Below are 26,389 nucleotides of genomic sequence, written 5' to 3'. Positions count from 1 at the left end.
AGAGAGAGAGAGAGAGAGAGAGAGAGAGAGAGAGAGAGAGAGAGAGAGAGAGAGAGAGAGAGAGAGAGGGATATTAATGATTTTGGTCTTACATAATTAAAAGCCATTAAATCAAAAGCCCAACGAGACAAGATTTGAAGAGAAAAAGCTTTTTGATCTGAAGCGTTCAGACTCGTAATCAATAAACACTTTCATCTCTGGATTTAACTGTCAGGTAATTAAGCAACAATAAAGACTTTGTTATATACAAATAACACACTCATTGACACAATATATGAATAAAGCTTTTGTAAATGCTGTAGATTGGAATAAACACATAAAACAGACAGTTTTCAGCATTACAGTCATTACACTTTATATCTGAAAACATTACGCAGTTCAGTGTGGGTTAAATGTAGATTTTATTTCACTTTACATTTAAAGAGACACAACCAAAACCTTCACATTAACCCTTTAAACTCAAATGGGCTAACCCTAATCCACGAGAAAAAAAAATTATCGTCAAAATATGAATAACTCCAGTCTTGACCAACACAAAATAAATATCGTTTGAAAGTTTAGAAGCTCTACTTTCCAATGCATGTAGACATTATGACCAAAACTGAACAAGTGCTTTGAAAATTGCAGATAAATCAGAAGTGTTCTGTTTTGATCATTTATAAAAATAAATTGCATGGTACATATTGTAATCATTAAAAACATCAAACTGATCAAATATCCATGTGTCATATGTTGTTGGAAAGCTCTTAAAGAGTAGAATACAACCAGCCAATTTGATTTACTCACAGATACAAATATAGCGAGTAATAGCTAAGTATATGTCTTTGACAATTATGTTGGTGTTGCTTATATGCAGCATTTTTGCTTATAACATCAAGAAAACTAAAAAGAACATGAAATATCACGCAGCATTATTTAGAGGAGGTGATTATCTTTCAAACGAGTCCACACACAAGGTAATCAGATGTATAGATCATTAGATAATCCACATGAAGCACAATGTTACATATGACCACCAGGAGATGGCGCCAAATACATGACACAGACTCAATGATGACTCAAATGACACAGAATGAAACTCATTCTGTGAAATCTCATTACTAAAATCATGTCTGCATGCTATGCAAACCTTTAGTCATTGTTGTGTTTGCATGTGTAATTAGTTCTTATGTACAATTATTATGTTTTATTTGTTTGGAGATGTTTTTAGACACTATGATTAATTATTTTTGTAATGTTATAACTTTTGATTGCTTTGTCATATCAACACAAACTTTGTCTCAGATACATTTGACATGATTGGGAACAAAACAAAAGCAGTTTTTCAGAGCCACCTTATTTACACCCAGAGATATATAATGTCAAATCAGAAAAATACGAAAAAATGATATGATAAATTATTTTTGTAATGCTATACATTTTTATTGCTTTGTCGTATCAACACAAACTTTTCCGTGGGTTCTTTTTGACTGTTAAAACAGTTTGATGTTCTTGTGTTTGTGTGTGTATGTTTGTGTGCATGTGTGTGTTTGTGTTTGTTTGTGTGCATGTGTGTTTGTCTGTGTGTGTTTGTGTGTCTGTGTGTATGTGTGCATGTGTATGTTTGTGTGTGCGTGTGTGTATGTGTGCATGTGTGTGTGTCTGTGTGTGTGTGTGCGCATGTGTGTGTTTGTGTGTGCATCTGTGTGCATGTGTATGTTTGTGTGTGTGCATGTGTGTGTGTCTGTGTGTATGTGTATGTTTGTGTGTGTGCATGTGTATGTGTGTGCATGTGTCTGTGTGCATGTGTGTGTCTGTGTGTGTGTGTGCGCATGTGTGTGCGTCTGTGTGCATGTGTGTGTGTCTGTGTGTGTGTGTGCATGTGTATGTGTGTGCGTGTGTCTGTGTGCATGTGTATGTTTGTGTGTGTGCATGTGTATGTGTGTGCATGTGTCTGTGTGCATGTGTGTGTCTGTGTGCAAGTGTGTGTTTGTTTGTCTGTCTGTGCGTGTGCGTGTGTGTGTGTGTGTGTGTGTGTGTGTGTGTTGGTTTGATCAGTTACTGTCACGTGACTGACACCTGCTGGTCATGACTGAATATCACACTCATTCACTGTCTCATAATCAATGTTCCTGGATTCACTGTGTTCAGCATTTGTCATCTTTGTTTGTTTGTTTGTTTGTTTATTTTCATGTCAGTGAGCAACAGTCATACATGTGGATTCTGCTCAATGAAAATCAATAATTCATGTATTGAACTCTCTTTAGAGATGTGTGTCAGAGATCTGATTGATTCCTGAATTTAAAAATTATTTCTCAACAAAAGAGTTATTCTCACATTTCAACATGTAATAAATGAGAGTATGTGTAACATATTGTAAATAATTTATCAAACAACAGAAATAAATCAACTGTGAGTGAACAAACAAACAGATCTCTGTGATAAACTCTGATGTGATTCAGTTCAGTAGATCACTGGTTTAGATGAACAGTTTAACATGTGTTCAGTTTTAGTTTTTGCAGAATGATTGTAAAGTTTGTGGATGGAACACTGTCACTAATCATTAATATCTCTAATCACACTCATATGTGTGTTTTAATGAATATCTGAAGCAGGTAAACATACATCAGATGTGATTCATTGACATCAGATCTTGAGTTTAATGCTGCATCATTTCTCACAGATATTTCTGACATCATGCATGAAATATAATACAGTGATTAACAGAAACTGACATTTTACTTTGAGAAGAATGTGCTGATTGAACAAAACAAGTGTTGAAGAATTGATTAATCAAATAAATAAAATTATATGTGATCACATTTGTTCAGACATGTTTTTATTATATTGAATTATTTCATATAGCCTATTAATATTAACTTATTTTATTTATATAATGATTTGATTGTATTGTATTGGTATGTGTGTTTGTGTGTGTGTCTTTCTGTGAGAGAGAGAGAGAGAGAGAGAGTGTGTGTGTGTGTGTGTGTGAGTCTGTGAGTGAGTGTGTTTGTGTGTGTGTGTGTGTGTGTCTAAATAATCCTGCAGGAAATACTCAGTTTCTTCGATGTGGATGTGCGCATGCGCCCCACACAAACTAACAGTCTGAGCGGCTGAAGAACTTTGATCACAAACACAGTGTATCTATTGGTCATTTACAGTGTATCATTTACTGTATCAGATTAATTGAGAGAGAGAGAGAGAGAGAGAGAGCGCGCGCGTGTGTGTGTGTGTGTATGTATGTGATGTGTTAAAGCAGAAGTTCTTCAGGTTCGGGGTGAGTTTGAGTTCATAATCCCGCTGCTGTGAGTCTGGAGTGTCCGGGTCGGTGGTTCCGTGTGCTCGGATGAGTTTATAATCGGTCCGGGATGAGTTTGTGTCCAGTGAACCAGCTGCTCTGGTTTTGTGTTTGTTTTTCCGAGTGTTTAAGTCTGTGAATGGTTCGGATGTGTCTGTAGTCGGTTCGGGATGAGTCTGGGCCCGGTGAATCCTCTGCTGTGGTTCCGGGTGTGTGATGAGGGGGATTTGGAGAGCGCCGGGCGGGTTCTGGAGGATCCGGGCGGGTTCACTCATGTGGACGGGACGGATGAGGAGGGAAACACGGCGCTCATTTTCGCGGCGGCCGGTGGACACGAGCAGCTGATTCGGTTCTTACTGAGAAAAGGCGCTTCAGTGGACCGACGGAACCATTACGGATGGACTCCACTCATGCAGGCGAGCAGGTACTAGATATTTACATTATATTTACTCATGTTATATTTACTTAAGGTTGGTTTATATTCAGTGCAGCTGAGGTAATTTCAGACGCTTTTTGACTTTGAACTGACTTTAAAAAAGTTACTTTACATATATTTGGACCTACAGTACAAAAGGAGTTCACTTTTATATCCACAAAAGGTATAGCTTCATATATCTTATTTATGAGAAACTCTAGTCTTACACATCAGCAGGTTTTACGTGATGAATTGTGATGTTTCTTAATGTGATCAGTAGAGCCCGACCGATATGGGATTGTTGATACCGATTTTAAAGTGGGGAAATTCACCGATTACCGATATGGTGGCCGATATAGTTCATTTTTGAGCTGGAATGAAAACAGACCTTTTCTATGTGGATTCAGAAGGCTGCTTTCTTAAACAAATATTTTTATCAAGAACAATTGACATTATTATTATACAGTGTCAACAAATTCTAGAAATGAACCCTGAGAAAATAAAGAATAAATAAAAATACAATAAATAGCTTAATAAACATCAGTGTTGTTTAGTATCAGTCAAATGCTGACTATATTAAAACTGCCGAGTCAAGATAAACAGCAGCAGCGGTGTTGCACCATATTCTGCTATACAAGTTCAGGGGAAACTTTCAACGGTGGAAAACCAGACTTTTAAATATTACAGTTTATAAATGAACGACTTGAATTGTTCGGCTGAAGGGGGTACCAAACTGTGAATCCTGAACAAAACAGTTTGGTGAATACATGTTTACACATTAGCTTCAATTGTTATAAGTCTTTAATTTTGGGTATGCCACTGAAACAGGAAATCTTTAAAAACACCTTCAGAGCTTAAAGGGTTAACCTCAGTCACCATTAACTTTCTTTGAATGGGAAAGAACAGCACCAGCATTCTACAAAGTTTCTCCTGTCATGTTCCACAGAAGAAAGAAAGTAATGCAGGTTTGGAACAACATGAACTAACCTTCAAGAGAATGCTTGTTTTTTCATGTTTAATGTGTTCACATTAATTGTCTATTAAATATATATATATATATATATATTTAGGTCATGTTAATTTGTATGGCACTTTTACAAAACATATTGTTTCAAAGCAGTAGAAAATAATTTTTAAGTCCCCAGTGAACAAGCCAAAAAGCCTTCCAATAATATGAGATTCATATTTATTTTAACGTCTATATTTAAATGAAGAGCGCACACAGATCTTTTCTGTAACAAACTAAGGTAACTGTAGAACCTGATTTTAAGGTGTTTGATCAGGACTCAAACCGGATTTCTCTGCAGGTTCGGTCATCTGAATGTGGCTCATATCCTGCTGGAGAACGGTGCCGAGATCAACGGCAGGAACCGTATGTGTCCTCACCATCGCCGCTCGTGGCGGTCACTGTCACATGATAAAACTCCTCCTGGAGAACGGCGCCTTCGTGGATGACTTTGATCACCTCGCCGCGGCCGAGGGAAACAGCAGCACCAACAACAATGTCCTCAGTGACAACGGGAAGAAGTTTCTGGAGATCACGTCTCTGCTGGCCGCCACGCAGCATGGACACGAGGCTACGGTGAGACTGCTGCTGGAATGGGGCGCTGACGTGAACTTCTGTCAGAAGACGACGGTTTTCTCAACAGATGATGAGAAGAAACGGCCGGATGTTTTTCACGCGCTGAAGTTATGTGAGTTCACAAATCACTGATATTCCACTGCAGCATGAGTGAATAACACACTGAGTGTGTGTTGTGTGTGTGTTGTAGGTAACACTCAGCTGGTGAAGGAGATCATGGAGGAGGACTTGTCGCAGGTGAATGTGTCAAACGCAGAAGGCGCGTCTCCTCTGATGATGGCGGCGGTCAGCGGGCAGCTGGAGGTTGTGCAGCTACTGGTGGAGAAACACACAGACATGAACAAACAGGACTCGGTTCACGGCTGGACCGCACTGATGCAAGCCACCTATCACGGGTGTGTGTGTGTCTGTGTGTGTTATAGCACATATGTTCAGTGTAATTGTGTTCATGTGTTCTGTCATTGTTCAGGAATAAAGACGTGGTGAAGTTTCTCTTGAATCAAGGAGCTGATGTGAATCTGAAGGCCAAGAACGGATACACAACATTTGACCTCGTCATGCTCCTAAATGACCCCGGTGAGAAGATCAAGCTGACTGAAATTTATTAGTGCAAAAACAGAAGTGTGCACTATTTGAGTAAATTTAGCAGTTAATTAAAAAAATCTGTGTGTCAGACACTGAGCTGGTGCGTCTGTTGGCGTTGGTGTGTATGCTGGTGGATGAAGAGAAGAATAAACAGAGAGGGAAATCAGCAGTGAAGAGACGCCCGTCTGTAAATGTTCCATCTCCTCCTGATGACAGAGGCGGCCTGAAGGTCACAATCTCTTTCATTCACCTGACCTCTGATCCTGTTGATATCCTGATTCACCGTGTCTTTTCTTACATCAACAGTCGTGGTGGAACCGAATGTCTAATCGTTTCCGCAGACTGAAGCTCGCACACACGCTGAGACACGGACTCTCCACCAATCGGCTCGCTCCGTTCCCTGATGACCCTGAAGTCCCTCTTGATGCCACAATAAAAGCAGATGACGGCACTAAAGCAGAACCCAACACGCCTCCAAACACTGACATCATCACTGCATGGACCAGCGAGAGTAAAGAAAGCGGTAAATACAGTAAACTACTTTAGTTCATCGTGAGTTTGCTAAATCAGATCATGAATATAAAGTCAAACCTCATAGCAGTGCAGAGTTTGTGATTCATATTATGATTTGTTATTATATACAGTGTGAAATACTACTGTTTTGTATTCTTTTCTAATATATATATTAAAGTTATTTTACCAGCATAATAATTTGAGTAAAATGATTAATAGAAAAATGCACATGAAATTGAGAATGTTTTAGTATTTGTACAGTATGCGTCTCTTCTGCTTGAATGACAGTATGCACATGAAGAAAAGCTGACGATTTATTTGAGAATGTTCAAAAGAGCTTCAGTCTATATAAAGAGTTCACATGATCAATTTATTTCATTAGTCACCTAGAAAGAGTGCAGGAACTGAAAATATTTCTCCATCTTAACTCTTCTTTGTTTGATATTTTTCAAAATGCAAAGCGTTTCAGGTTTAGATTAGGCCTTTTGAGAAGAGGTTGTATAGTTGCATGTTTAAGGTAATCTGGTACATTTCCTGGAAGGCACTTATTGATGAGTGACAGGATACTGAGCCCAGCAGTGTTAAATACATTTCTAAGAAGATGTGCAGGAATAACATCAAGGGGAGAAACATTAGGCTTTAGCTGGCCGATGATTTCTTGTAAGGAAGAAAGTGAAATGGGGTCAAATTGGCTTAACACAGCAGTGCACATAGTCAGGACAGACGGATCATGAGCAGAAAATATGACGTGATCTAATATCTGCTATCTTGTCAGCAAAGAATGAAAACTTTCACAGAGAGATGTAGGCATCCCTTAATATTTCATATCACACCTGAAGCTTTCTTCCATTTTCTTTCAGCTCTTCTGCAGACCTGCCTAAGAGCACGACTCGCATCATTTAGCCAGGGCTTAGATTTGATTTTAGGATGTTTAGCCTTCAGAGGCACAACAGAATCTAAAATGTCAGTACAATTAGAATTAAACATGGTAAGGTGCTCCTCTGCACTCAGATCATAATAAGAGTGTTCAAGTGATTGAGAAACCTCTTCAGACGCTGCTGAAATAATCACAAGTAGTTGATCTTATCATGCGAGACCAACAAACAGGTGTCTGAGTATTGGCCATCTGATGTGACAGTGCAACAGTAAACATTATTGGCATATGATCAGAGAAAGTAATATTAAAGATTTCGACATCATAGACAAAACAAGATCAAGTGTGAGTCCTTGTATATGAGTGCAGCCTTTCACCAGCTGGACAAGATCAAATGAATCATGTGTTGATGAAATGAATGGTGTTGACGTGTTGTTGTGGAGGCGGTCAGATGCAAATGTCTAAAACAGTGTGATATCACAATGTGGACGAAGTAGAGGACGAGTCGTTTTGGCAGCTTGGTTTCAACAAATGCTGTTTCTGCAGTGAGAAGGAAGTTTTGAGTTCTGAAACTTACAGTGTGTTTTTATAGTACAATGAACTCTTATACAGTATGTAAAAAAAAATCACATTACTGATGTCATGACTCCTTTAATGTAGTCTCAGATTTGTTCTTTTACTTGTGCAGAATGTTTAACATGACTATAAAACCGCAGCAGAGAAGATTTGACTCACTTGTCTTGTAGGTCTGAGCAGAACAGGAAGTGGAAAAGATGACTTCCTCGTCACAACAATGGTACATTCATGTTTAATTTTTGCTATTTAAAACAAGTCCTAAAATGTGTGTCTTCATAATTTCCTGATCAATATTTAATCTGTCAGATGAGGAACAGAGCGCCACTTGCTCGTTTGCCCAATGAGAAGCTGAAGGCTGTGATCCCGCCCTTCTTACCGCCGTCAAACTTTGAGCCATGGAACTCGGAGCGCTCTGGAGTGATGGAGGAGGGTCGCAGCGGGCACATGCCACAGAGACCCAACAGAAGCAGCTGTACCAACTCTGATATAGTGAGACACACACACTTGTGAATGATACACAAACACACACACACACGCACTCAGACAAACTAACAGATGTTGACATGAATATTTCCCTCTATGATGTATACACTTTCTTCATAATTATGCTGTTTAATGAAAGGGTTGTATTTTCTGTTGATAAATATTATATTGATCCCTGATGAGTAAGGAGTGTGTGTGTGTGTGTGTGTGTGTGTGTGTGTGTGTGTTTGTGTTTGTGTTGTAGACGTCCATTAGTCAAGTCGACAGCAGGTCCATCAAGTTTCCCTCCATCACTAAAGTCCCCTCCCCCTCAAACTCAGGCAGTTATAACTCCACCCACTCCTCAGGTGGACCTAATGGTGTGGGAGGAGTCAACCGCCACGCCCCCGACTCACACAACCGCTCAGGTGCCACACACAAACACCTGCCTTATCATTCACACACTTTACAGTACCCTGATCACTAATCTAGAGTTTCATAAAACGACGAAGGTTTTTTTCAGTGATAACAAAGATGAGGTGAAAAGGATGCATCATGGCGATAATCAAACGACTGTTTATTTATTTAAAGAAAGAAAAATCTAGAAAGAATTGACTGAAATAATCCAGTCATTGTACGTTGTGTATTCCCCCGCTGAACGACTGTACAATGAACTTCATTAGCGGGTTAATTACCTCACTCAAACACATCCTATATATGTGCCATTAATTACTATATATTACACCTTACATCTGCACACACAATGAAGACAATCAACAGCTGAACTTGAACTAAGTTACATGTTAGTCAGAATGTTTAACTTGCGTTGTGAATACGCCGTTTCCTTAAAAACATGTGACACGTAACGCAATATCATAAACTGTCTAAACGTGAGAATTCACAACAGACTCACTTCTAAAAGTACTTCAGTATATTCAGTATTACCATTTATTCAGGTAATCTTACATATTAAACATATTCATCTTTAAATGATTGATGATTGATGCATGTTTCAATTATTGTAAGTAGTTTGTACATTTTTCTAAATATTTGAATATTTGGCTAAAGTTTAGTCTGTTATAGTTTTATACATTGTGCTCAGTATCGGCAACTAAAGTGCTATTTTTGTCAATTAAAATTATATGACATTTTAATCTGAGGATAATAGACGAATATTAAAATGAATGAATATGACATGACTAAATTTGAAGGACATTTTCATCAAAAGACAAACATTATGACTAAAATAAAATGGGATGAAATGAATGTTGCACACACACGTATGTAAAGGATGTTTGTTGTTGTGTAGGTGGCAGTGGTGCGGACAGCGTTCTGTCTCAGATTGCTGCTCAGAGGAAAAAAGCTGCAGGTCTGTTAGACAGTAAAACACCCGCTGCAGAGATGCCCAGTACAGCGCCAACACCACTGCCAACTGTGCCCGACACCAGCCTGCCTGAGAGCCACAGCGACGCCCACAAAATACACGTAAGCAGCACTGCACCTCTACATCTGTGTGTGTCTTAAACTTGCCACGATGTCATCATGTTCATACCGGTGTAGTATCCGTGTTCAAAACCGGTTATACCGATAATACCGTTGGTTGGACACTCAGTGGTGCTATGGTGTAATTTTCATTGCTCAATGGCCTACACAATAATACAAGGCAGCTTGATATCAGTCTTTGAATTGTATTTATTATTTATTTTAATTAAATGAAACTGAACAAATAAAGTGCAATCAGATTAAATTGTGTGTTATTCAACAAACATCAACCAACATGCCACACAGCAAACATAGGCTATGTAAAAACGAACATGCCTAACAATAAATATGTACATTTGTCTTGTACAGTTTTTTTGTTAAGAAAGAGCAAATCAATCTTTTCAGGCTTGAGCAGTGATCTCTTGGGGGGGGGGGGGGTCACTTCATTCCAGTGCTTGTTGTGCAAATGCACAAATATTTTTTGCCACGTTTGCCAGCAGCGGGTAACGTGGCTCATTGGCTTTCCACGGGAGATGTCACTCTTTTATGGGAATCATACATTCGTTCATTCCAATAATGGTCTTGGCGCCGAACGTGCTCTTGAGCCAAAACAACGCAAGATGCAACAAGGACAATGCAGGACAAGCTGTCAGCTGTCAAAAAGGTCCAACTAGAGCATAATTACATTGGAAAACTATTGAAAAACAGCACTAACGGACACAAATACATGTTTGTTGAGAACAGTAATTAATTAGGTGATTAATACGCCTTTTCCATTTATAAAGCTCAACGAAAAGCGCTCTCTGTTTAAAATTAGTCTCATTTGTTTATTTGACTAAAGTGCTAAAATAGTGTCACTAAAAATAAATTTGGGCTTTTAGGGCCACTGTCTTTGTACATGTTAATAATGTTTGAGAGAAAACACTTTACATGAAAGTATTGATTTCTCCTTATACTACAGTTTTTTAAAAGTGCTGCAGTTTTTCCTCACAGTCATTTGAGTCTCTCTATCTTCCATCATGAATATGTGTTTACTGGTGTTTTGGAATCACAATGATGGGAAACAATTATAATGCACTTGAATACTTTTGATGGAAATATGACAGAAGACGTGCACAGAATGGATTTGATCTTACTTGATCTTTCCCCCGCATATCTCAACAACTCACCAATAGTTGAACCTGATGCGAGTCAGCAGCTGGATCCATCTCCAACTCATGCTGAAGGTGTCTGTGTTTCATGTCAATTTCTCAAAATTTGGGACACATTCGGGTGTAGTTTGGGTGCGTGAGTCGCTAAAATTCGGAATAAACCGCTCCCCGCCTCACACAGTTGTTGCTTTCAGTTAAAAATACGTCTTCTGTAAGTATGCGTACACAGTAATTTTGATATGTCGATGTAGTAGGATCAGTTCTTTTGGGCAATGAAGGAGTCAGGAGACAACGAAGCAGGGCAGGCAAGTTTTTATCTTCTGCCTTCAGGTTCTTGGATTTCTTTAATGCACTCAATTCATGTAGATTCACAACACTCAATAAGATAACAAAAACTTTTTCAATACACTCAGTATGCGTCGTGTTCATGCTCCCAGATCGCTCTCTCTCTCCTGATCTGATGCGCTGATGCGGCTTTTAAGTCTCCCTCCACCATCACTATAACAAGAGACAGGTGTTAGAGATAATTACAACCCAGGTGACAAGCCTTACCGCACTCTCCCGCAGACAGACACACGACCACGCCCCCATCACCACATATCCCCACTGCCTGACTCAGGCCAGGGCAACATCCAGCCTGCCAACTCCCCCCAATTTCAGGAGAGAAAGTCAGCTACAGCCATCTGACACTCCTTCTCCACAGTGCTGTACTTAGTCTTTCTCAGCGAGAGCTTACGACTAATGTACAGCACCAGTCGCTCCTCCCCCTCCACCTCCTGCAAATGCACTGTCCCCAGCCCTCTGTCCGATGCATTATCGTCTGCAAAATAAAGGGGAGAGAGAAATTAAGAGCATATAAAAGCGGCCCCCCACAAAGTGCAGATTTTATTTTTAGGAAAGCCTGTTAGCATGACTTCGTCCACTGGACCAGATCGGGGGCCACCTTTCTAATAAGATCAGTCAGCGGGCAGGTGACGTCAGAGTAACTAGGCACAAACCTTCGGTAGTAGCCAGCCAGCCCCAGAAACTGTCTCACCTCCTTTTTGGTCTGCGGTTTTGTCAACCTGGGGACGCACCTGAACATGGCCCAAGTGGAACCCCAGATACCGAACTTCCACCCGCCCAATTGCGGACTTCTTCGGGTTGGCCGTGAGCCCCGCCTGTTGCAGCGATCTCAGGACAGCTCTCAGATGTTGCATATGCTGCTGCCAGTCATTACTATAGATAATAATATCATCTAAATATGCAGCAGCATATGACAAATGAGGTCTGAGAACTTTGTCCATGAGATGCTGAAACGTGGCCGGGGCCCCGAACAAACCAAAGGGGAGGGTCACAAATTGGTGTAAGCCGAATGGTGTGGAAAAAGCAATTTTTTTTCTCGGGAGATTGGAGTTAAAGGGATCTGCCAATAACTTTTTTTTAGTCCAGTGTCGAATAAAATTGAGCTGCATCCAACCGATCGAGCAATTCGTCAGTCCGAGGCATTGGGTACGCGTCAAATTTGGACACCGTGTTCACTTTGCGATAGTCTACACTGAACCGGACTTTCCCGTCGCTCTTAGATACCAGAACCACAGGGCTGGCCCAATTGCTTTGGGACTCTTCTATTATGCCCATATCAAGCATCGCCTCTAATTCTTCCTTAACAACCTTTTTTTTTGTATTCAGGAAGGCAGTGGGGCAGCTACGAACCACCACCCCCAGGGTGCGACCGGGGACCAGCGACCAGCTTGGCCAATTCTGTGAGCTGTGACGGTGAGAGATGGTCTCCACAAGGGACTGGGGTGAATGAATTTGGTTTGAGAGTCACCTCCGGCCCGAGCTCTGCCCTCTCGGGAACTACCGTCGCTAAGTCCACAGGGACCACCTCCCTCCATTTTAGGAGGTTGAGATGGTAAACTTGACGTGCCCCGCCCCTATCCGTTCGCTTAACCTCATAATCGAGATCTCCGACTCGCCGTGTGACGAGTAATTTAGAACTTGAGGTGGGCACAAATACAAGCATTTTATCTCCCGGTGCAAATTCTCGTAGACGAGTGCCCCTGTCATACAGCCGGCTTTGACGTTACTGAGCTTGAAGCATATTCTCCTGTGCTAACAGACCCAAAGTGTGGAGTTTTGCTCTAAGATCAAGAATGTACTGAATTTAATTTTTACTGTTTGAAGGTCCCTCCTCCCAAGCTTCCCTTATTATGTTGAGCGCGCTGCATGGCCGATGCCCGTACAGCAGCTCTAATGGGGAGAACCCTGTGGAGGCTTGCAGGACCTCTCGTACTGCAAATAACAGGGGATCGAGCCACTTATCCCAATTTCTAGCGTCTTCATGCACGAACTTACGAATCATGTTTTTTAATTGTTTTATTAAACCGTTCAACCAACCCATCCGTTTGTGGGTGGTAAACACTGGTGCGAATCGATTTAATACCTTACAATTCGTGTAGTTCGTGTAGTGTCCATGACATAAAGATAGTGCTTTGATCAGTGAGGATTTCTTTTGAAATCCCCACACGGGAGATAATTCTGAAGAGTGCCTCCGCAACACTACGGGGCACTGCTTCTGGATATTGCATTGCATAGTGCACCAAAATTAATACAAAGCGATGCCCGCTTGCGGTCTGTTCTAATGGCGAGGTCTATACCAATTCTTTCAAAGGGGACCTCGATTAGTGGTAGAAGGCGCAATGGCGCTTTTGGGGTGGCCGGTGGATTCACCAACTGACATTCACGGGACACCGCACACCACTTGCGAATGTCCCAGTAAATGCTTGGCCAAAAGAAATGGGCCAATATTCGGTTGAGTGTTTTTTCATGACCTAGATGGCCAGCCATTGGATTATGGTGAGCTGCCTGGAAAAGGGTTTCTAGACAGCTCTTCGATACTAACTGTTGGGTTGCATTTTCTTTTGTTTGAGTGTCCTGCGTCACTCGATACAACCTATCTTTGATAACTGAAAAATATGGGTATGTGAGTGCAATGTCAGGCCGGAGCTGTTGACCATCGATTACTCTCACTTGGTCAAACACGTGTTTGAGAGACTCATCACGTGACTGCTCTAGAGGGAAATCCTCCTCAGGGAATTTCTGAGGACAAGAACTCTCTCCTCTGCGCCATCTTGACGCCGAGCAGACGTAGACGACCCTGGTACTGCCTCTCCAGCCATAGCATCGCACGTCACCCACCAAGACAACATTTTACAGGATCCATCCACACATATTTCCCTTAATAGATTCTTAAAACCAGGCCAGTTAGTTCCCAAAATCATTGGATGGGTGAGGCGGGAATTAACTGCGGCCTCTTCTCTGTACTTTTTTCCCCTGAATTGTATCTCAGTGGTAACCACCGGATACATGTGAATATCCCTGTGCACACACCGCACCCTCACTCGTTTATCCATGCCCAATGCCCCATTTTGCACCAAGCGTTTGTGAATGGAGGTTTGAGAACAATATGAATCCACCAACACGTACGTATCCCCTTTTAGACTCACCGGTATCTGATACGCAGCATCAGGAGCATCAGGGATCCGGACCAGTGTCACCACCTCCATCGCCGAGCACTGATCCTGGAAGTGCCCGGCTTCCCTGCAGCCCCATCAGACTGGCCCAGGCCTCCCTACCTCACTTGTTGGGGTGGTCCCGTCAACCTGGGGAGGAGAGCGGAGAGAGACAGGAGAGGTGGGGGACACAGATACAGGGAAGGACCCCTTAGTACAGGGAAGGGGTTTGGGTGGGCTTCCTCCCCACCTCTGGGGAGCCAGAACAGGACGGAAAGGGGGGGCAGCTGGACAGCCTCTTCCAGTGACGCTGGGCGGTGGCACTGGACCCACTCGGCCATACCACGAGGAAGCTGGGCGATGAACTGCTCCAGTACCACCAGGTTGACGATGTCCACGGCGCCGCAGGTCCCCTCAGCCAGCAACCATTTCAGGTAGGCATCCCGGAGCTGTTGGGCAAAGGCAAACGAGTGGCCGTGCCTTCCGAACCTCAGGGATCGGAACCGCTGGAGGCTTTGCTCCGGACTACGACTGACCCGCTGCAGAATCACTTTCTTGAGGTTGGGGTGATTGAGGCTGGCGGCGGGAAGTTGTTGGGCTGCTAGCTATGCCTCCCCGGGGAGGCTCCGGAACACCTGCCGGTCCTCTGCTTGGGCCTGGAGCAGGAGTTGGAAATGCTGTTCCTGCTCCAGGCGTAACTCCATGAGGGCTTGATGCTGGGTCTGCTGGATGCTGGCGAGGGATTTGATAACTTCGCCCAGCGGTGAAGACTCCATAACGGCGTTGTCCTCCAAAAATCCTGGGTTTTGGCACCACTGTAGTAGGATCAGTCCTTTTGGGCAATGGAGGAGTCGGGAGACAATGAAGCAGTGCAGGCAAGTCTTTTATAATCTGCCTTCAGGTTTGTAGATTTCTTTAATACACTCAGTTTACGTAGATTCATAGATTCTATTGGACCCCCTCTAGACTGTATAGGCTTGGTCTTAAAGACACACCTACCTGCTGGCAATGCCAATTGGAGGATGGAGATATAACCCATGTTTTTTGGGCGTGCTTTGAGATCCAGGGGTTTTGGTTGAGAGTTCAGAATTTTGTATGTGAGGTCTTGGGCACTCAGGTTTCATTTTGCCCCAGACTCTGTATTTTGGGAGATGGGGCAGAAATTAATGTGGAGAATAAACATGTGGAGGATTGGGTCCTGACCTGTGTTATGGTTGCCAGGCGGCTGATTTTGAGGGGTTGGAAGTCGGTTGGAGCACCCCCGTTTCAGGAGTGGTGCTCGGAGATGGGGAGAGTGGCGGCCTTAGAGGAGGGGTTGTATAGAAGACTGGGGAATCCGGATCTGTTTGTGGGAAAATGGGGTGGATATTTAGCATTCTTGGAGGGTTCTCGGGTGGAATAGTGGAGAGAGAGGGGTAATTGTCAGTGTGTGTGATTTTTATATTTGTATATATATATATATATATATATATATATATGTATATATATATATATATATATATGTATTTTTTTAAATTATTATTATTATTATTTTTCTCTTTTTTCCTCTTTTAGTTGTTTGGTTTTTGTTTTTGTATTCTTTTATATGTGTTCATCTAAGACCACAGGGATGTTTGGGGTGGGGTTGGGGAGGAGGAGGGGTGGTAGTGGGTGTTAAAAGTTGATTTTGTGTATTTATAATTATGTTTTGTTTTCCTGTGTTTTAATAAATAATAATGTTAATCATAAAAAAATGTTTTACGTAGATTCACAACACTCAATATGATGATAACTTTTTCAATACGCTCAGTAAGTGTCGAGTTCGTGCTCTCAGGTCGCTCGCTCTTTCCCGAACTGATGCGGTGGTGTGGCTTTTAAGTCTCCCTCCACCATCACTATAACAAGAGACAGGTGTTAAAGATAATTACTACCCAGGTGACGAGCCTTATTGCACTCTCCCGCAGACAGACACACGACAACACCCCCATCATCACAGTCGATAAAGAACATCTGTCATTCAATGCATTCATTTAGGTTTTTTAATGAGTTGCAAACTCATCAGGTGACTTTATATAGGCAGTTCTATTTGTTTTGATATAGGAACTGTTGTCAAAATAAGTTTCTTTCATAATTTGTACCCATTTTACTGATATAAATGTTGCACTTGTGTCATCCTGTGTACCGAGTATAACTAGTAACATTGTATACCGTGGCAAGCCTAGTGTGTGTGTGTGTGTGTGTGTGTGTGTGTGTGTGTGTGTGTTTGTGTGTGTTTGTGTGATGGGCTTAACCTCAATGTGTGTGTGTGTGTGTGTGTGTGTCTCAGAAAGTGGATGTGAAGAAAAGACCTCAGTCAGGAAACTCATCCACCTCAAAGAGCACATCACCCACCCTCATGCCCTCTCCATCACCCACCCTGAATCCTCCCGCTGCAGACTCACTCTCGTCCGCCTCCATACCAAGAGCAGCAACGGATCCAGCAGCAGAACCATCACAGATGAGGGTCAGACACTCATCAACACTGACACTCACCATTAAACATTTATACACTGGGCTTAATATGGGGTTATGAAATCCTGCTCCAGTGTGAAATAGTAAAACATGATAACCCAGAGTTAATGATGACCCTCGGTTAATAATTTCAATAGTGAAAAGCCTCATTTCTGTTATTGTGTTCTTATACACAGATGAGATATCTGGGATTTTGAGGAAACTTTCACTGGAGACATTTCAGCCCATCTTTGAAGAGCAAGAGGTACATTCATTCACTCATTCATTTATTCATTAATTCATTTGTTTGTTCATTCATTCATTCATTCATCTGTGTGAGATAAGAGTGTGTATGTAGATGTGTCTGTGTACTAAACAAACTTTATTTTGCATGACTGTCTTTGTCTTTAAAACTCTCCATTCTGTCAGAGCTGTTAAGTAAAATATACTCCAGTTCTTACGTGTATGTTAGCATGTGTGTGAGGTCAAATGCTTGACCCTTTCAAAGTATACTCCATTTGACCATGTGCTCGAATACAGGCAACTCATGCACACTACAACTGCTATGACATACTTGACTGTTTAGACCCATAAAGATGTCTTAATAGTGATCTTAATCTCAAGTTATACAAATGCATACTTCTCACACGCTTTTGATATGCACATCCAATGTTATTGTTTCCACCTTCGTCTCGTGTTGTTCACCAGCAATGGCCCAGCAGAGAGTGTTTCCTACTTGTTGACGCACTAATTAGTGCAGACTATTCCAGTTGCATGTGCAGACTATGTACAGAGAATGATGCCTGTTAGAAAAATCAGGCGTACAGTACTTTCGTTTCATGCTGATGGCAAAATGTATGTCTCTCACCCTAAAAAACTAAATATACTTTGGGCTTTTTTAGCTCACATCCAAAAAATGGAGCTGTGCTGCCCAAATGGGCAATGCGAGTTTGAATACAGCTCGCAACATTTACAATAGAAATACAAATTCATTTTATTAGATGGAAAAAAACAAAAACACCAGAGACTAAATTCCTATACGCTCTGTGTGTGTTGTGTGTGTGAGTTGTGTGTGTGTGTGTGTGTGTGTGTGTGTGTACATGTTTATACTGCCTTGTGGGGCCCAGCCAGTGGTCCCCACGAGGGAAATGGCTTAGTAAACATACTAGATGTTTTTTTATTTTTTTTTATGTAAAAATGCAAAAAGGTTTCTGTGAGGGTTTGGGTTAGGGGAAAGAAATTATCGTTAGATCTGTATAAAATCCATAATATGCATGGAAGTCTATGGAGAGACCCCACAATGATATAAAAACAAGTTTGTGTGTGTGTGTGTGTGTGTGAGTGTGTGTGTGTGTGTGTGTGTGTGTGAGTGTGTGAGATATGGTGTTGTGTGATGTGTGTTTGTTCTGATGGCAGGTGGACATGGAGGCGTTTTTGACTCTAACGGATGGAGATTTGAAGGAACTGGGAATAAAAACAGACGGACCGAGACAGCAGATACTGGCGGCTATCTCTGAACTCAATGCTGGCAAAGTCAGTTATTCATTCAGTTATTATTCATTCATTCATCTCACTGCTGTGTGTCTGTATGTAATACTTTTACTGCCACTAATGCAAGAATTGTCATTGTTCAACATTGATTATAGCTGCTTTAGCTGTTTATATTGTCATATCAGGGAAGAGAACGACAGATCTTATAGGAGACCATTCATAACTTCCAGTCGTCATTTGGCAGCAGTGCCAGTAACCCTCGACCTGCCGGATATCCACATTGTGAGTATCACCTGTTGACACGGTGATAGAAAACATCAAACAGTCAAATCAACTTTATTCACATCAAACACATTGTTGCAGTTAGAGTACACATTAAATTATTGATATGAACAGTGAGATCTAGAGAGACTTGAGGGTGCAGGACACTTGATTCACTTTAGCAACTAGGGCTGTCTGTTGGGCAGAGAAACTAAATTCATATTTTTACCTTAAAGTTTTTCTAAATTCGAATTAAATTAGAATTTTAAAGTCAGCTGATTTTTTTAATTGACGTTGTTTCCTTAGTCCACAAGAGGGCGCATTGAATACATATAACCATACAGCACAGTGTTATATTATTGCAAAGAACATTCCTGGCTGTAGATGATGTGTCTAATTATAAAGAAATTTAAAAGCATATTGAGACACCTGCTTTCTGTTAAACTGTATTCGTTGCGCTTCATCTAGCCTATTTTAGTGCAAGAATGCGATCGATCTGAAGTCATCGTCAGTGCACACATCCAAAATTCTAATGCACAGTTTTAGCATTCGAATGTTCATATTTTTCTTAAATTCAACGAATATTAAAATTTGTATTTGACAGCCCTATTAGGGCATTATTATTAACCCCATTATTGCACTTTTCACAACACACATTGTTTCAAAGCAGCTTTACAGGAAATCATGCATGAACAGAAAATGAAACCGTAATATCTATAAAGTCTTAGAGTCATCATTGTGTAGTTTGATTAAATATGATTGTAAATTGTGTATAAAAATAAATAAATAATCGTATTTAGACCCCCAGTGAGCAAGCTGAAGGTGACTGTGGCAAGGAACACAAAACTCCATAAGATGTTGATTAATGGAGAAAAATAACATCATGAATATAATGCCAATATTACTTATGTATAGTGAAAGTCATGGTTTAAGATTAGTAAACTAAGTAAGTGTTAAGGGTCAGTGTTTAAACAAAGATTCAGTATGAACTGTAAGATTAATGACTAATGTCTTTGAAGTTCATCCTGGATTAACTTTTTATTTAAAAAGTTTATTTAAAGCACTAGACATTACTAATGTCCCTTCAGTTAGGGTTTAATAAATGCTGAAACTTTAACAGGACTTTGTGATTAAACCACTAAAAGACGAATTGACCACACAAATCTGCACAGATCCTGTGCTAAAATGTGCTGCATAAATCGTAAAGTTGCACAAGAAAATGTCATTATAGATATTGAGCCAAAGCTCACATTAATGAAAATACCAGCTCTTCCGGTCATTAATTTGTGCTGTTGAAATATGTGTTTGGCTGTATTGTTACGAGCCATTTTGTGCTCGCTCCAACAGAACATTATTCAAGAAGGTGTCACGATTCCATTGTCAAGAGTCAAATCAGATTCCAGATTTAAAAATAAAAAAAAGAGGCAAAATATTTATTTCCAGGAGGAAAAAGAATAAACAACTACTGAGAGAGGGGGAAAAGGAGGCAAACAATCTACCTCACAGGAAAAGAACCAACAATTAAGAATAAAGTGTGTGTAGAGCTTCGATAACAGGCTTTACACTCTGTGCAGCTGCTGACAATCATTAGTTGATCAGTCTGATTGTGCAGAAATGAGTGTGTCGAGAGTAACTGCAGGTTAATCAGGTCATCAATCACTGAACATTCACTATTACAAAACCAGCTGATCTAGAAACAAGTGAGCATGTATCCAAAATAAACACTGACACATGATCTTTCTTTTAAAAACTCTAAATGAAGTGAATGTGCTCAGAGTCACACACAGTACTAAAAACATCAATAGCTTTTTTGGCACCACTCAGAGTAAATTCTAGAGACTGTTGTGTGTGAAAATCCCAGAAATACTCAAACCAGCCCATCTGACACCAACAATCATGTCACGGTCCAAATTACTGAGGTCACATTTTTCCCCATTCTGATGGTTGATGTGAACATTAACTGAAGCTCCTGACCCGTATCTGCATGATTTTATGCACTGCAGCCACACGATTGGCTGATTAGATAATCACATGAATAAATAGATGTACAGGTGTTCCTAATAAAGTGGCCGGTGAGTGTATAAACTATATAAATCAGTTATAATATTTATGGTACAATGGGGCAAAAGGCACTTTTAATTTTATGTTCTTCAAGTTTGTCATTATGCACTGCAAAATTGTCCTGATCCATGAGATCCATTTTTTAGAATTTGAACGATTTATCGTGAAACGCCACTCTGATAAACACAATGTACACTGTGTACTTTACAGCATTTTTCCTTAGAAATCCTATATTTACTGTACATTATCACATTGAGAATAAATGGGTTCATCCAAAAGCTGAACATTTTTGCTTTCAGAAGCTTTATATGGAGTTAGGATGAAAATACGGTGCATTTCTAACTGTTCTGGGACCAGTGCAGGTCAAGTCAAGTCATTTTTATTTGTATAGCACTTTTCACAACACACATAGTTTCAAAACCACTTTTATAGAAGATCATGCATTAACAGAAAATGAAACTGTAATATCTATAAAGTCTTAGTCATCATTGTGTAGTTTGATTAAATATGATTGTAAATTGTGTATAAATATAAGTATAATCATTGTATTTATAACTCCAGTGAGCAAGCTGAAGGTGACTGTGGCAAGGAACACAAAACTCCATAAGATGTTGATTAATGGAGAAAAATAACATCATGAATATAATGCCAATATTACTTATGTATAGTGAAAGTCATGGTTTAAGATTAGTAAACTAAGTAAGTGTTGAGGGTCAGTGTTTAAACAAAGATTCAGTATGAACTGTAAGATTAATGACTAATGTCTTTGAAGTTCATCCTGGATTAACTGCAGAAGTTCACATAGATGCATTGTCCTTTGTTAGTTGGCTGATGAAGGCTTTTGTTGGCAGTTAATTGATAGTGTATATATTCCATTTTAAGAGTGTAGTCCATCATTAGATAAAGGTGATGCAGGCAGAGATCAGTGAGGTGCATCGCAGTTCATCCGGCGGGTCATTTCGGTGAGGTTCGGTGAGGTCTATCTTAAGTTCAAGGTTCAGGCAGTGGCATATGATGTATCCAATGTCTTACAGTGGGAGTTGACATCAGTTCATCCTCTGAAGTCCATCGTAAAAAACTGAAGTGATGTTTGGCTGGCATTAGCTGCATTTTGTCATCACTCAGAGACACGTTGCAGTGGAGTCCGATATCCAGCAGGAACAGAGCTGGATCTGGCCGGTTCTGGTGACCTCGGGATAAGAGTCTCGAGGTTGAGACATGGAAACAAATAGAATAATATTAGCGTAGATATCAGTCAATTTATTGCAGAGTTATAGATCACGATAGATGTTTCTGGTTCCGGCAGACCTAACTAAAGCAGCCTAATTGTGAGTTGAAGGATAAATGAGGTGTATGTCTGGCTAAATATATGAGTCTTTAGTCTCGACTTAAACTGAGTGAGTGTGTCTGCATCCCGAACAGTGTTAGGGAGACTATTCCATAGATTAGGAGCCAAATATGAAAAGGATCTACCTCCTTTTGTGGATTTTGATATTCTAGGAACAATTAACAGGCCAGAATTTTGTGATCGTAATGAACGTGATGGAATATAGCGTGTCAGAAGATCATTTAAGTACTGTGGAGCTAGACCATTCAAAGCTTTGTATGTAGTTAACAGAATTTTAAAATTAATATGAAATTGAACAGGAAGCCAATGTAACGATGATAAAATGGGGCTAATATGATCATATTTCTTGGTTCTAGTCAGCACTCTGACTGCTGCATTTTGAACCAGTTGAAATTTATTTATTGATCTTGCTGGACATCCTCCCAGTAATGCATTACAATAATCTAGTCTTGAGGTCATGAATGCATGAATTAGTTTTTCAGCATCAGCAACAGAGAGCATGTGTTGTAATTTAGCAATATTTCTGAGGTGGAAGAATACTGTTCTACAAACACTGGAAATTTTATTTTCAAAGGACAGATTGCTATCAAATAATAACACCTAAGTTCTTCGCTGTAGAAGACGATGTAACAGTACATCCATCGGGAGTCAAATTATATTTTAGCAGCTTATTTTTAGAGGTTTTTGGTCCAATAATTAGTATCTCTGATTTGTCGGAATACAATCTTTGATTTCATTGATACACTCTGCTAATTTGGAGAATTGTGAAATTTCATCGGGTTTAGAAGAAATATAAAGTTGGGTATCGTCAGCATGACAGTGGAAACTTATTCCACGATTCCTGATCATTTCTCCCAGGGGAAGCATTTATAAGGAGAAAAGCAGAGGCCCTAAAACTGATCCCTGTGGCACTCCATACTTTTGTTTGATTTGACAATTCCTCGTTTACACAGACAAAGTGGTAGCAAGTCCACAAATGCCAACATAATTCTCCAGCCTATTCAAGAGAATGTCGTGATCTATGGTGTCGAAGGCAGCACTAAGATCTAAAAGCACTAGAAGAGAAATGCAGCCGTGATCAGATGATAAGAGCAAGTCATTTATAACTCTGATAAGTGCAGTCTCTGTACTGTGATGGGGCATAAATCCTGACTGAAATTGTTCATATATACTATTTCTCAGTAGAAATGAACATTGTTGGGAGGACACAACCTTTTCTAGTATTTTCTACATAAACGGGAGATTTGAAATCAGTCTATAATTAGCCAATTCTCCAGGATCAAGTTGTGGCTTCTTAATAAGCGGTTTGATAACTGCCATTTTAAAGTTTCTTGGGACATGTCCTAAGGAGAGCGAGGAGTTAATAATATTAAGAAGAGGTTCTGAGATTATAAGGAATACCTCTTTTAAGAGCTTAGTTGGTATTGGATCTAACATACATGTTGTTGCTTTTGATGTTTCGATAAGTTTTGTTAGCTCTTCATGACCTATGACAGCGAAGGATTGAAGTTGCTCGTGAGCAAAATTATGAGACACTGTTTTCTGAGGTACTGTGACAGATGATTGCATAATTCCAATTTTATTTCTGATTATTTCAATTTTATCATAAAAGAAATTCATGAAGTCATTACTATTGTGCTGCGACAGAATATCTGGTCCAGTTGAGTCTTTATTCTTAACCAATTTAGCCACAGTACTGAATAAACACCTAGGATTGTTGTGGTTATTTTGTATGAGTTTGCTAAAATATGCTGACCTGGCAGCTTTAATTTTCTTTAATCAAAGGGGGCGACACTATCAAGAGTGCTAGAGAAGACTGTATTTAAATGTTCTGTTATTTTATTAAGTTCTTCTAGACTTTGTGGCTTACTGAGTGTATGAGATAGATCTGGAAGATTATTAGTGAAGCTATCTTTAGTGCTCAAAAGAATAGTTAGCGCGGTGTAGATAGAGTGACGATAGCTGATCGCAGCATACAAGAGATGAGGTAATGATCTGAGATGTCATCGCTCTGCTGTAGAATTTCTATATTATCAACATCAACTCCATATGACAATTAAATCTAGCGTATGATTATGGTGATGAGTTGGTCCTGTCACATTTTGTCTGACTCCAAACGAGTTGAGAATATCGATAAATGCTAATCCCAATGTGTCATTTTCATTATCTATATGAATGTTGAAGTCACTAACAATTAAAGCTCTATCCACAATAACTACTAGATCTGATAGAAAGTTTGCTAATTCACCAAGGAAATCATAATACTGCCCGGGTGATCTATATACTGTAGCAAGGGCAAAAGGCAACAGAGATTTATTTATATCTGACGGTGTCACATTAAGCATTATTAGTTCAAAAGACTTAATCTTATATCCTGTCCTCTGAGTAACACCAAAAACTTCACTGTAAATTGTAGCAACACCTCCTCCTCGACCCTTCAGATGAGGCTCATGTTTATAGAAATAATCTGGGGGAGTAGATTCATTTAAACTAATATATTCATCTGGTTTAAGCCAGGTTTCAGTCAAACAGAGCACATCCAAACTAAGATCTGTAATAATTTCATTTACAATTAGTGCTCTGGTAGAAAGAGTTCTAATGTTTAGTAGCCCTACATTTATATGATGTTTATCTTCAATTTGTTTTTGTTTTTGTGTTATTTTCAAGTTTTACCTTAATCATATTTTTTCTAAATGATTTAGTGAGGGTTTTGTGTTTGGTAGTTCGGGGAACAGACACGGTCTCTATATGATATCTAGGTGATACAGTCTCTATGTGTTGTAGTTTATGTGACCTGTGTGACGTCTCAAGGCAGCTAGCAGACGTACGGATTAACCAGTTTGTCTGCTTCCTGACCTGGGCCCCAGTTAGTCAAATACTATCACTATTAAGACTATGAGCCAAATTACTATAGAGGAGAGCGGCACCTTTCCTGGAGGGATGGAGCTGTCTCTCTTTAGCAGGTCAGGTCTACCCCAAAAACTCTTCTAATCGTCTATAAATCCTATGCTGTTCTCCAGACACCACTCAGACATCCAGCCATTCAGTGACACTAATCTACTATAAACCTCATCACCACAGTGAGCAGGGAGGGGACCAGAGCATATTACAGTGTCTGACATCGTTTTTGCAAGTTCACACACCTCTTTAACATTATCTCTAGTGATCTCCAACTGGAGAAGCCGGAGATTGTTTGTGCCAACATGAATAACAATTTTAGAAAATCTACTCAGAACTTATAAATCTGATCTGATATCAGACGCTCTTGCACCCGAAATGCATTTAACGATGGTGGCTGGAGTCTCTATTTCCACATTCATTACAATAGAATCACCAATTCTGGGTGCATCACTGAGTGGGGAGAATCGATAGGAAACCCTAACAGGAACAAGAGAGAGGTGTCGCTTTGCTGAATGAGTATGCCACCGAGACGTCACCCAAACGCCCTGCTGCGGGGGCTCTACAGCCGGACCAAAGTGTGTGTGTTGCTCGCTGTACTATCCGCATCCAAAACAGTATCTACCAGCTTCTCTTTCTCACTGACCTCCACTAGCATTCGGATGCGTGTCTCTAACTCATTAACCTTCTCCGTCAGTCTGAGTAATTCCTTTCATTTATCACATGTGAATCCCTCACTGCTGATGGAAGAAGCTATAGTAAACATGTGGCATGCAATGCAGGAAGCAATAAAATGAGCTGATGCCATGACTTACCGCAATTGTTTGTAGTTGTTGGTTGTTCCTGAGTGGTGAGGATTTGAGATCGATGTGAATCCCTCACAAAATTGTTTGTTGTTACGGTTGTTCTTGATAAGCAGTACTTTGATGCAATAATTCGTGTAACACAGAGGAGAAAAAGGGTGTGCACGGTAAAATGCACGCAGTTTAATTGCGATAAAAATAGAAAGCGGATGCAAGTGGAAAAATGCACACAGTTGAATTGCGATAAGAGAATAATGTGGGGAAAAAACCCGATGCATGCTGAAAAATGGCAGAGGTTAATGATTAAAAACTGAAAACAGATAAGCGATGCTAAAAAAGCTAGCAGGCTACAAACACAGACTCAAGCTAGGCATCAGCAGCAAAAGGAACAGGAAGTGACTTATGTGTGTGTCACATACCACCAATGAATACATGAGCAACAACCCAAACATTGTGGCAGTGAATTATGGGCCAGTAGCTCAGACTGCACACAGTTTCTTCAGAAGATTGTAGTTTGAATCATTTTTCTGAACTCTGTGACTGTATATTTGTGTTTCGCTTCGTCAGGATGGAGCAGACATCAGGTGCAGTTGACAAACAGGAGGTAACACACACACACATCGGATCTTTACTGTGTCAGAAAG

At 40.4% G+C, this 26,389-nt stretch overlaps 1 pseudogene; it reads left to right on the top strand.

Moving 5' to 3' along the window:
- Positions 1-3,075: 3,075 nt before the first annotated feature.
- Positions 3,076-18,682, top strand: LOC127431659 (ankyrin repeat and SAM domain-containing protein 6-like; annotated as a pseudogene).
- Positions 18,683-26,389: the final 7,707 nt, after the last annotated feature.

The sequence above is a fragment of the Myxocyprinus asiaticus genome, chromosome 41 (assembly GCF_019703515.2).
Source record: "Myxocyprinus asiaticus isolate MX2 ecotype Aquarium Trade chromosome 41, UBuf_Myxa_2, whole genome shotgun sequence".
Lineage (NCBI taxonomy): Eukaryota > Metazoa > Chordata > Actinopteri > Cypriniformes > Catostomidae > Myxocyprinus > Myxocyprinus asiaticus.
The sequence above is the reverse complement of the archived record's forward strand: the minus strand, read 5'-3'. Positions and strand labels throughout refer to the sequence as shown.